Source organism: Tupaia chinensis, unplaced genomic scaffold (assembly GCF_000334495.1).
Source record: "Tupaia chinensis unplaced genomic scaffold, TupChi_1.0 Scaffold000578_2, whole genome shotgun sequence".
Lineage (NCBI taxonomy): Eukaryota > Metazoa > Chordata > Mammalia > Scandentia > Tupaiidae > Tupaia > Tupaia belangeri.
Window position 1 is genome coordinate 7,474,142 of NW_006160094.1, and position 13,676 is coordinate 7,487,817.

Consider the following 13,676-nt stretch of genomic DNA (forward strand, 5'->3'; position numbering starts at 1 on the left):
CGGGCTGTAGACATGGTCTCCGTGGGCGAGGGCGGGTTTTCACCAGCTCGCTGCGAGCGTGGGAGATGAGCTGGCCGGCCCTAGGCGTCCCTTCTCACAGGTTGTCAGAAATCTGAAGTTGCTTAGCCTTAATTCACCGCTGTCCCGGCACACGCTGTTATATTACTGTATTCCGCCTTTGGAAGCGAGCGATACAGTTCACATTAACTCGTCTTTTGTTTGATTTTATTCTTTCCACTTTTCAGGGGGACCCCACGTTCCCTGCCTTCATGATCTAGGGACAGCTAGACTTTCTGAGCCGAGGCTTCAAGCTAGGGTGGAAACCCGGAGGATCTGGGCAGTAGTTCACATGTCCTCGGCTGATAGTGCTGGAGCTTTTAACCACTCCCCATGCAAGTGTTTGTTTATCCAAAATAGCCAGCTCACTGCCTCTGTCGAGTTTTAAACTAAGCTGACCCCACCACCATTTTTTGTTTTGTTTTGTTCTTGCTTTGCATTGTAAAGCAAGACAAATTTTTTGTTTGTTTGTTTTTGTGAAATGCAGTAAAATTTCCCCCTGAGGTTTGGTAGAAAGCAGAATATTGCTCTCTGCCCTGACTTGTCGTATGACCTTGGCTGGGTTACCACACCCTTCAGATACCTTTTTTTTTAAAAACATCTAGAATACTAAACAGGTGTGTGTGAAGGTAGTGAAGTGCTTATACTTAAATGCACACAGTTTGATACCATATAAACATTTGTACCCACAAGTTAAAATATTTAAACCCTTATGAAATAGTCATTTGGTAATTAGTGAGGGTTTTGACATGCCTCTCATGTTGAATGAGCTGGTACTTTTCTGTTTTTCACATGGTTCCTTTTATGTGGAGTAATGTAGCCCAGTAGTTGGTTGAATTCAGTCCAAGCATATGTAAGGTTGAGTTCCATCAGTTTTGTTAGCAAAAAAAAAAGTGCCCACTAGCACATCATTTAATCAATATTTATTTAAATATCATCCAGCTTTAAGGACAAGTTAAAATATTTGCAACAGTTTTATTTATTTATTTATTTATTTATTTATTGGGAGAGGTTTTTCGCTATAGGGCGCGTGAGCTCGCCAGACATAATAATCATTTTTCAGATATGTTTTTGTTAGGAAATAATGTAGGCATACAACACCGACTTTTAAAAACAATCTTAATAAGGAATTGTTTAATTTTTTTTATTATTAGTAGTAATTTTTTAGACCAGAGAGAGACAGAGAGTTTGAGAAAGTGAGAAAGCAAGCCACCTGTTCCTGTGGGAGTCCCGCATGTTAACCACCATGCCACCTGCCAGCCCCAACTCTGAAGTTTTAAACAATACTTTTGTCCTTTTATCATTATTTTTTAGACATAATTTGATTCTTATTCTATTTGGTCACCCAGAGTTGTCTTTTAATATATATTAGAGTTTGGAGGTAGGTATCTATTTTCAGAATAGCAGATTTTTTTTAACAGCTGTATTGGACTGTAATCAGCACACCACCCAACTCACCAGTTACACAACTTAATGGTTTTCAGTATATTCACAGCATTGTGCAAACATCACCCCAGTCAGTTTTCAACACCCCACACTCCAGAGCAGACATTTTTATTCCACCCCCCCGCCCCCCCAAGGCAACCACTGATCTACTTTCTGTTCCTGTGGATTTGCCTGCTTTACACATTTCACATAAATGGGATTCATACAGTGTGGATCTTCTGTTACTGGCGTCTCCGATTTAGCATTTTCTAAGTTCATCCATGTTGAAGCATGCATCAATACCTTTTTATAGCCACATAATATTCTACTGTATAAACACATTTCAGAAATTTATATTGATCTGTCAATGGGCCGTTACTCCTATTTGTTGGCTGTTACGTATCATACTATTTTAAACATTCACGTATAAGTTTTTGCATAGATGTGGTTTCGTTACTCTCTGGCATATCCCTAGAAGTGGGACAGAACAGCTGTGATTTTATGTCCCTCTTATCAAGTGGTAGGCACACATATATGGGAATCCTTGTGAACTTACTGTGCAAGGCAAATGTGGGGAGCGAGGCAGAGGGCAAGAGGCATTCCTCTGTGAGTACATTATCTGGGAATGCCAACTGCTGAGTGAAAATATTTTTGAGCAGCTCTTAAGGCAAGATTGAACTAGAATGTTTCAGTTGGGCATGTTATAATTGGAAAGAGTTTGTCTGCACATGAGTAGTTAGTATCTGTAGTTTAAAAATGGTACCTTGCTCAGTTGCATTTTTTAACTGGGTGGGATACATTTTTGCAAATTCACAATTTTTCTTTTTTTTTTGGAGAGGTTTTTGCTATAGGGCACACGTGCTTGCCAGAAAGAGAGAGACAAAGAGATGGGAAGCGAGAAATTATTCCCCATGTGGGATGGCCATACCGCAATCCCTTTTCCTCCATTCTCATCTCAGGATACTTGGCAGTGAGTTTAAGCCACTGGGTACGGGACTTGAACCAGGGTTGACTACATGGGAGTCCAGTGACATAGCCATTATGCCAACTGCTGGCCCCCACAGTTTTTCTTAGGGGTAATTCATTTTACTTCTTTTGGAGAAAGTCCTAGAATTTCATAAGAGTTGATAAGCATGGACTAGAAAATACTGTTATTAAGGTTAAATTAAATTGTGTGCCTTAGGAACCAGCAGTTAACGTAATTGCTATGTCGCTGGACTCCCATATAGTCGACTGCGGTTTGAGTCCTGAACCTGGTGGCTTAAACTCATGCCGGGCACATTTGCATGCCCCAGATCCCAAGAGGAGAATGGAGGAGAAGGGATTGCTGCATGGTCATCCCCTGGGGTGGGGGGTTCTCGCTTTCTTTCTCTCTGTCTCTCTCTGGCAAGTGCATGCACCCTATAGCAAAACCTCTCAAAAAAAAAAAAAAATTGTGTACTTTCAAAAAGAGTCCCTCCCTACTCAGACCACCAGTGAGTCTTGAGATGAAAAGTCTGATAGCCAAGAAAGTTTGTTAATGTTGAAAATGCCAGATTTTTTATTTATGAATGAGTTATCTGAATTTTTTTCTTTATAAATGGGGATTATAGATATGTTTGACTCTATATTACTAGAGTAACAACTTTATTCCATTATAATTTTACTTTAATGGAAAGATTTCATCTAAAAACAAAGTGGTTCCTGAAATAATTTAACTAATTAAAATATGTTAATTGTTAAGATGTTTCTGTAGGTGGTATGGTGATCAAGGTGCTGGACTCCCACATGGTGAATCACAGTTCAAGCCCTGGACCTGGTAACTTGAAAATCACGCTAGGCACCTGTTTGTGTGTGCCCACAATCCTGAGAGGAGACTGGACAAGGGATTATGGTGTGGCCATTCCCCATGGGTGGTGATTTCTCACTTTCCCTGTCTCTCTCCAGCCAGCATGGGTGCTCTTTGCCTCTCCTCCCCAAAAAAGAAAAAAATCATAGGTACATTATTCTTTTTGGTTTTTTTAATAATTATTTTATTTAACTTTATTGATTTATTTTCATTTGATCAGAGAGGGAGGTAGAGAAAGCGAGAAAGCAAGCCACCAGGTCTGGGACTTGAATCAGTCTGCCATGTGGGAGTCCAGCAATCTTAACCACCATGCCACCTGCCAGCCCTCATAGGTACATTATTCTAAATAGTATGTGTGAGATGGGTGCAAGAAATTTCTATTTTTGTAAGTGTCCAAGGGTGACTATAATGAAACAGGTTTGGGAAATACAGAAGACTTACATTGCTGCAAATGTGCTAGTCTTGAGTTTATAGTAGCTGGGGTCAGCACATGGAATAATGGTTATGTGCTGGACTTCTACATGTTCAACCATAATTTGAGTCCTGGATCTAGTGACTTGAAAATCATGCTGGGTGCGTGTGTGCGCATGCATAAAATCCTGAGAGGAGAGCAGAGGAGACGGGATTGCAATGTGGCCATGCCCCTGCTGGGTGAGTTCTCACTTTCACTCTCACTCTCTATCCCCGGTGAGTCCATGCACTTTGTGGTTAAAAACCTTAAAAAAATAAAAGAGTTTATAACAGTACTTAGTAATTGCTGTATACCTTTTGATTATAGTTTATATACTGTCTATATTCTTGCAATGTAATCAGTGCTACCATCCTGAAATTTGCACTGTTACTCATAATTGCTCAGGCCTTAAAAGAAAAAAACCCGTAAATCGTAGATTGTAGGATTGTGCATATTACATTGTTTTTTTTTAATTGATTTTTGTCATAGATGTGCGCTCACCGGAGAGAGACAGAGAGAGAGAGAGAGAAATCACGTGTCAGAGGAAATGGCCACTCCACAGTCTCTTCTCCATTTTCTCTTGGAATTTTGGGTATACATGTACATGTGCCTGGCATATTTTTCAAGCTGCCTGGTTCAGGACTTGAATGACAGTGTCGACCACGTGGGATCCAGCACCTTAAGTACCACACCATCTTTTGACCCCAGGATATTTATTTATTTAAATTTGACCATAGAGGGACAGGGTCAGAGAGAGAGGGTGAGAGGGAAAGTGAGAAAGGCAGCAGCCTGGTCAGGGACTTCAACTGTAGTTGGCCATGTGGTAGTCCAGTGCCCTTAACCACTACACCACCTGCTGATCCAGCCCCTGGATATTACATCATTCTTACTGAAGGATCATGGACATTCTGTCTGCAGCTGGTTTTGAAGATGACACCAAATCAATGTATAAACACAAGATTAAGTCATTTTAAACTTCCTCAGACTGATCATCTGGCAACTATTTGCAGCTTAATAGAGGAACAAACTAAAAGGTCGAAGAAAGAAAGAAATATGGGTAACATTTGAGTATGTTCAGTAGTTTGTGTAAAAGATAGGCTGCTGCTTTTTTTTTTTTTTTTTAGTTTGCAAGATAGTGTGTGTGCTTGTGGGGATTGTGAGGAAGGAAGGGTGGGAAAGTGAGAAATCACTTCCCGTGGAGGATGACCACATCATAATTCCTTCTCCATCTCTTCTTTTGGGATTTTGAACATGCATGCACATGTGCCTAATACATGCACCTGGTGTATCCTGCAAGCCACCAGGTCCAGGACTCAGACAGCCTCATTGGCCATGAGGGTCCAGCTGCCCCAACCACCATGTCACTGGCTGGCCCAACATAGCTATTATTTTTAAGATTATATACATATATTGATCACTGTTGATACCAACAGCACATATATCTAATTTGAATCAAATATAGGTACACTATTCTATCCAGATAAAATTTAAAGAGTAAAAAGGGTGTTCTTCTCATTGTTTAAAAAGATCTTGAAGGACCACAGATGGTGTGATAGTTATATTGCTGAACTCCCACATAGTTGATCACAGTTTGAGTCCTTGGCCTGATGACTTGAAACTCGTGCCAGGCGTGTGTGCATGCATGTATGTCTAAAATTCTGAGTGGAGATTGGAGGAGAAGGGATTGTGGCATGGCCATCCCCCCTGCAGGGTGATTTTTTGCTTTCTGTCTGTCTCTCTGGTGAACACATGCACCCTATAGCAAAAATCTCTCTCAAAAAAAAAAAAAAAAAGCTTGAAACGTCTTTTTTGTATCCTTAAAGAATTGTTTTAAGTTTTATTTATTCATTCATTTATTTTAATTTGACCAGAGAAAGATGCACAGAGAAAGAGACAGAGGAAAAGTGAGAAAGCAAGCCACCAAGTCCAGGCCTTGAACCATGCTCATCCATGTCGGAATGTCCAGTGCCTTAACTACCATGCCACCTGCTAGCCTCTCTCTCTCTTTCTTTTGGGAGAGATTTTCGCTATAGGGCGCGAGCACTTGCCAGCCAGACAGAGAGACATAGAGACAGAAAGTGAGAAATCACCCCCCCGGGGGGATGGTCATGCCGCAATCCCTTCTTCTCCATTCTCCTCTCGGGATCTTGGGCACGCACACATGCATGCGCGCCCCGCGTGAGTTTTAAGCCCCTGGGTCTGGGACGCGAACCGCGGTCGACTACGTGGGAGTCCAGCGACATAGCCATTACGCTAACTGCTGGTCCCTTTTTTTTTTTTTTTAAGGTTTTTGCCATAGTGTGTGTGCTCACCTGAGAAAGAGGAAAAGTGAGAAATTAACCTCCCCACAATCCGCTCTCTTCCATTCTCCTCTTGGGATTTTGGGCATGCACAGAGGCATGCTCAGTGTGTTTTTTAAGCTGCTAGGTCTGGGATTCAAACCATGTTTGCCCAGGTGGGAGCCCAGTACTTTAGCTAGAATGCTACCTGCTGGCCCCATAGCTATCTTTAAAAAAAAAAAAATTATTCATTCCATTCATTTAGGTTTTTTTTTTTTTTTATAGGGCACATGCGCTCGCCAGAAAGAGACAGACAGAGAGACAGAAAGCGAGAAATCACCCCCCCCCCAGGGGGGATGGCCACGCTGTAATCCCTTCTCCTCCATTCTCTTGAGATCTTGGGCACGCATGCACACGCGCCCAGTGTGTTTAAGCCACCGGGTCCAGGACTCGAACCGTGGTTGACTACATGGGAGTCCAGCGACATAGCCATTACGCTAACTGCTGGTCCCTTTTTTTTTTTTTTAATTTGACCAGAGAGAGAGAGGGTGAGGAGAGTGAGAGAGAGAGGAAGTGAGAAAGCAAGCTACCAGATTCAAGACTCAAACCCTGGTTGGCCATGCGGGAGTGCACAGTGTGTTAACCACCACGCCACCTGCTGGTCCCCCCATAATCTGTCTTTTAGATAGAAAATATATTGTGTTGGTGAGGCAATGGTCGGACGGACCTAAGCAATGCTCCTTGCTTCCAGGAAGGCTTGGATGTTAGTCCCAGATCATATTTATCTTCCGTTCAGTCTTTATTCCTCTGTCCTTTCTTGAAATCGACAGATTGCTTCTTTCAAATACTTTGGTTGTCTGATTTAGAAACCACTTCATTTTTCTATCATTTCTTCTATTAAAAGGTAACATTTTCACCTCTGCATTTGCTTCCACCTGTATGTTTCCTGGCATGTAGTGAAGTGTGTTGAGTTAATGCAGTTAAGGGGTAAGAAGAAGTGAAGAGGATGGGCCTAATTTTTAATAGTGTTTTGCGTTTTATAATTGCCAGGGTGTGTACATGCTCACTAGAGAGAGAGAGCACTCATCAGTAGGACCCGGCCATGCCGCAGCCCTCCCTTTCTCCATCGCGTTGGGATCTCGGGCACCTAAGCACATGTGCCCAGTGTGTGTTTCAAACATCTGGACCGGGATTAGAACTGCTGTTGGCTCTGTGATAGCTGGCTCCCTTTAGCTGCTGGGCTATGGGCTGGCACAAGTGGTTGCCCTGTTAACTAGCTCTATGATTTTAGGCAAATAAATTGTCTATTCTTGTCTTCATACATAAAATTGAGACCATTAACCTCTTTTTTTTTTTTTTTTTTTAAGTTGCCAGAAGGTGTGTGACAGAGGCAGTATGGGTACACACACAGAAAGAGAGCGAGTGAGAGGGCAAGAGAGAGAACCCCCCAGTTGGGCCTAGTAGTGCTGCGCTGCTTCTTCATCTCTTCGTCCTGTTGGGATTTTGGGCACCTATACCCTGTATGTTGTTGAGAGACAGCCTGTCCAGCTGTGTGGCTGGTCCTCTCAACCCCTAGGTTATAGGCTGGCCCCATTAACTACATAACTTACCCAGAGGGGGTGCTGTGACAGTAGTGGAAGTATAGTTAGAGTCTTGGGACTAGCTGGTGGTGTGGTGGTTGGGGTGCTGGCCTCCCACATGGCCACCTTGGTTTGAGTTCTGGACCTGGTGGCTTGATTTCTTTCTCTCTCTCCCCTTATATATATAAGTAATATTGGGGGCTGGCCATATTGTATGGAGGTTATGTGCTGCAACAGGTCCCAGATGGCTGACCATATTTTGAGTCCTTGGCCAGTTGGCTTAAAAACCATTCAGGATGGAGGGTGTGTGGTGGGGTGACAGGTGGCACGGTGGTTGGAGCACTGGACTCCCACATGGCTGACCATGGTTTCAGTCTCAGACCTGGTGGCTTTCTTTTTCACTTTTCCCCCTCTCTCTCTGGTCAAATTAACAATAATAATAATGGTCAATAAAATTCAGTCAATTTTTTTTTTTCTGAGAGGTTTTTGCTATAGGGCATGTGCACTCACCAGAGAGACAGACATTGAGAAATCACCCTCCCCCCCAGGGGGTAGGGCCATGCTGCAGTTACTTCTCCTATAGTCACCTCTTGGGATTTGGGGCATACATACACACGTTCCCGGTGTGAGTTTCAAGCCACTGGGTCTGGGACTGGAATCATCATCCGTTACATGGAAGTCCACTGAGGTAACCACTACTCCATCTGCTGGTCCCAGTAAAATAATTCTTTAAAAAAGTAAAACATGTGAGGGGCAGGCAGCAGATGGCATAGTGGTCCATTGTTGTACTCCCTCGTGGGTGGCTGGGGTTTGAGTCCTGGACCTGATGGCTTGAAACTCAAACTGGGTGTGTGGATGTGGCAGGACGAGAATGGAGGAGAAGGGATTGCGGCATGGCCTTCCCCTCGGTGGGGGGGGGGATTTCCCACTTTCCCTCTCTCTGTCTTTGTCTCTCTGGTGAGTGCACGTGCCTTAAGACAAAAACCTTTAAAAAATTTCTGTGGGGGCCTGAAGGTGTTGTGATGGTTGAAGCGCTGGACTCCATGTGACTGACCATGGTTCGAGTCCTGGCAGCTTGCTTTCTCACTTTCCCTGTCTCTCTCTCTGGTCAAATTAAAAAAAAATAATAATAAAATTGATTAAATCATTGTTTTTAGCAAATGTTTTTTAATATATATTATTTACATTTAATTGCTCTACATCATTACAGTGTACAACGCTTTTCCCCAGCATGAATACAGTGCTTATCAGTCAAGACAAAGACATTACCACATCCATTATCATCAGCCAATAACTTTTAATTTTTCTGTCAGTGAAATGTTCCCCACCCTCTCCCTCTTACTCTTCTTCTACTCCCCACCCCCACTCTTCCCACTTCCTAATGTCTATACCCACAGTCGCCCTCCCCACTTCCTAATGTCTGTACTCACAGTCGCCCTCCCCACTTCCTAATGTCTGCACCCACGGTTGCCCGCCCCACTTCCTAATGTCTGTACCCACGGTCGCCCTCCCCACTTCCTAATGTCTATATCCACAGTTGCCCTCCGGACTGTTATACTTTCCAATCTTTAAGTTTCTGCTATAGAGTGCAGACATTTGGCATATGTGTGTGTGTTTATTTGTTATTATTTTTTATTTTTTTAAAGAAGGATTTTGCTATAGAGTGCAAGTACTCACCAGAGGGAGAGTGAGAAATCACCTCTCAGGAGGATGGCCATGCCTCAATCCTTTCTCCATTATCCTCTTGGGATCTTGGGTGCGTGTACACACACACACACACACACACACATGCACCTGGACTGAGTTTTAAGCCAGGAGGTCTGGGACTTGAACCAGTCTATTACATGGAAGTCCAGTGATGTAACCATTACACCATCTGTTGGCCTCTCTTATTTTATTTTAAAGAATTATTTTAACTTTATTAATTATTATTATCATTATTATTTTCCAGTTTGATCAGAGAGAGAGGAAGTGAGAAAGCAAGCCACCAGGTCCGAGACTTGAACTGTGGTCGGCCATGTGGGAGTCCAGCACCCTTAACCACCATGCTACTTGCCGGCCCATTATTTTTTTTTAAAGAGGTTTTTGCCTAAGGTGTGTGCCCTCACTACAGAGAGAGAGAGACTGAGGGGGAAAGAGAAATCACCCTTCAGGGCGGATGGTCATACCACAGTCCCTTCTCCTGGGATCTTGGGCATACATGCACACATGCTTAGCGGGATTTCCAAGCCACTGAGTCCGTGACTCCAACCCAACTGACTGTGGAATCCAGTGATGTAACCACTGCGCCATCTGCTGGCCTCTCATCATTCGATGTGTGTTGAGCGTGGGACCTACAAAGTCTGTCTTTCATAGTCTGGCTTCCTTCCCCTAGCATTAGGTCTTTTGTATTCGTCCCATTGTGTCAAATGTCAGGGTCTCATTTTGTACAGCTGAGTAGTATTCCATAGAGTACATATGCTGCATATTTTCAGCCCACGCATCTATTTTTGGACATTTGGGTTGATTCCATGGTCTAGCAATTGCAAATAATACTGCAATAAATGAATTCTCCACAGTATAATGTCCATTCCCACCAACAGTGTAGGAGAGTTCCCTTTTCACCACAGCCTCGCCAGCACTTAACATAATTTACTGTGTTAATTTTAGCCATTCTGGCAGGGGTTACGTGGTATGTCTTTGTGGTTTTGATTTGCATTGCCCTTACAATAAGAGATGTTGAGCATGTTTTCATATGCTCTTTGGCCATTCATACGTCTTCCTTGGAGAGTTGTCTGTTCAGCTTATCTGCCCATCTTTTCACTGGATTGATTAATTTTTTTGTGGGTAATCTGCTTGAGTTCCCTGTGTATTCTGGTTATCAGTCTCTTACTGAGGTATAGTTTGCAGATACTCTCCCACTCTGAGGCTTGTCTCCTCATTCTTTCTAATTACTGTTTATTTTGCTGTACAAAAGCTTTATGGCCTAATGTAGTTCCACTTGTTAATTTTTGGGACTGTTGCCTGTGTTTTGGGGGTCTTATTTATTTTTTTAAAAGAGAGATTATTGCTATAGGGCATGTGCGCTTGCTGGAGAGACATGAGTTGGAGAGAGAAAAAGTGAGAAATCACCCTCCCACTACCCCCCCCTCCCCCATGTGGGATGGCCATGCTGCAGTCCCTTCTTTGTTTTCCTCTTGGGATTTTGGGTATGCACACACACGCACCTAGCATTGAGTTTCAGGTTGCTGGATCCATAACTCCAAGCACCTTTGAACATGTGGGAGTCCAGTGCCATAATCACTACACCATCTGCTGGCCTTTCATTTTTAATTTCTTTTTCAAGTATTTTATTAATTCTTTTATCTTTAAAGGATTATTTTATCTTTATTTACTATTTTTTGCTTTCTTTTTTTGGGGGAGAGGTTTTTGCTATAGGGTGTATGTGCTCGCCAGACAGACAGACAGAGACAGAGAGACAGAAAGCGAGAGTCACCCCCAGGGGATGGCCACACCGCAGCCCGTCTCCATTCTCCTCTCGAGATCTTGGGCACGCATGCACACGCAACTGGCGTGAGTTTAAGCCACCGAGTCCAGGACTCAAACCGTGGTTGACTACATGGGAGTCCAGCAACATAGCCATTATATCAGCTGCTGGTCCCTATTTTCTATTATTTTTATATAGAGCATATGCTCTTTTTTTTTTTTTGGAGAGATTTTCACTGTAGGGCGCATGCGCTCGCCAGGCAGAGAGAGACGTAGAGACAGAAAGTGAGAAATTACCCCCCAGGGGGGATGGTCACGCCGCAATCCCTTCTCCTCCATTCTCCTCTCGGGATCTTGGGCACACACGCACACGCGCCCGGCGTGAGTTTTAAGCCACCGGGTCCGGGACACGAACCGTGGTCGACCACGTGGGAGTCCAGCGACATAGCCATTACGCTAACTGCTGGTTCCCTAGAGCATATGCTCTTAACCAGAGAGAGAGGGAGAGAGAAATTGAGAAAGCAAGTTGCCATATCTGAGATCTGAACTGTGGTCAGCCATGTGGGAGTCCAGCGCTCTAAGCCACGACACCACCTGCCAGCCCCTAAATAAGTAATTAAAAACAAAAAAAAAAGCTACGTTCTGGGTGAGAGGCCTGCTGGCGTGTTGGTTAAGACGCTGGATTTCCAGTTGGCTAACTGCAGTTTGAGTCCCAAACCTAGCCACTTGTTTTCTCAATAACCCCAACCCCTGGCTCCATCTCTGACTCTCTGGTGAGCACACATGCCCTATAGCAAATTCAAAAGTGATAATAATGAATAAAAATAATCCTTTTAAAAAAATTGTGCGTATGTGCATAGTAAGCACATCCAGAATCCTGACAGGATAGAGAACTCGAAAAAGGATGGTGCATTGTGTGTGTACACAGGCTCTGTGCACACCACCCTCGGGCATTAAAAAGTGGTTAACAACAGGACCAGCAGATGGCGTAATGGCTGTGTCGCTGTCTCTGGACTCTCATATAGTTGCGGTTTGAGTCCTGGACCCGGTGGCTTAAACTCATTCTGGCGCTTGTGCATATGTGCCCAAGATCCTGAGAGGATGGCGTGGCCATTCCCCCTGGGGGGTAATTTCTCTCTTTCTATCTCTTCGTCTCTGGTGAGTGCATGCACCCTATAGCAAAAACCTCTCCAAAAAAAAAAAAAAAAGTTAACAGCAAGTGTAATTTACGATGTTTTTTATAAATGCAAGAGCCCGTTGGGTAGTCTGCTGATCAGGCATTGCATAATGGTAGAGGAAGGGCTGGCCCTGCAATGTGGTCAACTCTGCATTGGGAACTGGATCCCGGTAATTGACTGGTTCACATCCCTGCTCTGGTGGCTTCAAAAATGTCAGGTGTATGTGTGCTCAAATCCTGACAGGATAGAGAAAGCAGGGGAAAGGATTGCACATACCCAGTGGGGTGGGGGTGCAGAAGCCTCCTGGCAATTAAAAAAAAGAATGTTTCAAAGGAAGTGGGTGTCCTCTCTTCCCGGGATGTCCTTAAGAGACCTGACCCTGAAGTGGTAGGTGGGACTTGCATTTGGCATACTCTTAGTGGCTGTTTTCTAATGGAGTAAAAGGGCTCTAGATGTTGTGTTTCTATGAGCTGTCTGCCCAGCCCACCCCACACCCCACAGGTCTGGACAAGCTACTTCATTGCTGTACAACTGAAGCTCAAGCTAAATTAGAGGTTGTAGGTTGGATGGATATCCTATACTGTAGGTCTGATATGTTTGAGTCTAGCATTTTCTGAATAATTAAAATATATTTATATTGCTAAAAGGCATGTGTATTTGCCAGAGAGAGAGAGAGAGATGGAAAGAACCTTCCCTCCCCCATGGGGGATGGCTGTACTGTAACCTTTTTATTTTTAATTTTATTTATTCATTTATCTTAATTTGACTAGAGACACACAGAGAGAGAGAGAGTGAAAGTGAGAAAGCAAGCCACCAGGTCTGGGACTTGAACCGCAGTCGTCCATATGGGAGTGTCCAGTGCCTTAACCACTGTGCCACCTGCTCATCCCTGTACTGTAATCTTTTCTCCAACCCGTCAGGATTCTGGGGACATGTACACAGATACCACGTGTGTTTATCGAGCTCCTGGGTCCATGACTCAGTTGTGGGAATGAGCCTGTGGCATCCAGCCACTTTAACCACTGGTCACAGAGCTAGCCCAAGAATAGCATAAATTCATCAGGAGTAGGTTCCAGAAGCTCAGGCTCCTTTCCATTGGCTCTCACATGGTGGCTTCTCTGGGTGGAATAGCTGGCTCCAGCTGACCCAGGTACCTTTGTCTTTGGCTTCCTTCTTTTCCTGCTCATTTTCCTTGTCATGTTTAGGAAGCTGCTCTGCTCTTAGAATGCTTAATATGCTCAATTCTCTTGGCAAGAATCTTGCCTTTAACTTGTTTGTTCACAACAGTGCCAACAGCATGCTGGGTAACACTGTAGACTCTTCCAGTTCTGCAATGGTCACATCTGTGGGGCATTCCTTTTTGAAAGCGCCCATTCCCTTGGTGTCTACACTATCAACTTTCTTGCAGATTCG

At 43.8% G+C, this 13,676-nt stretch overlaps 1 protein-coding gene across 4 annotated transcripts in view; it reads left to right on the forward strand.

Moving 5' to 3' along the window:
* The window catches only part of BCL2L13 (BCL2 like 13), a 120,906-nt gene that overhangs the window by 454 nt on the left and 106,776 nt on the right, over window positions 1–13,676 (forward strand). The gene's annotated exons all lie outside the window — the stretch shown is intronic.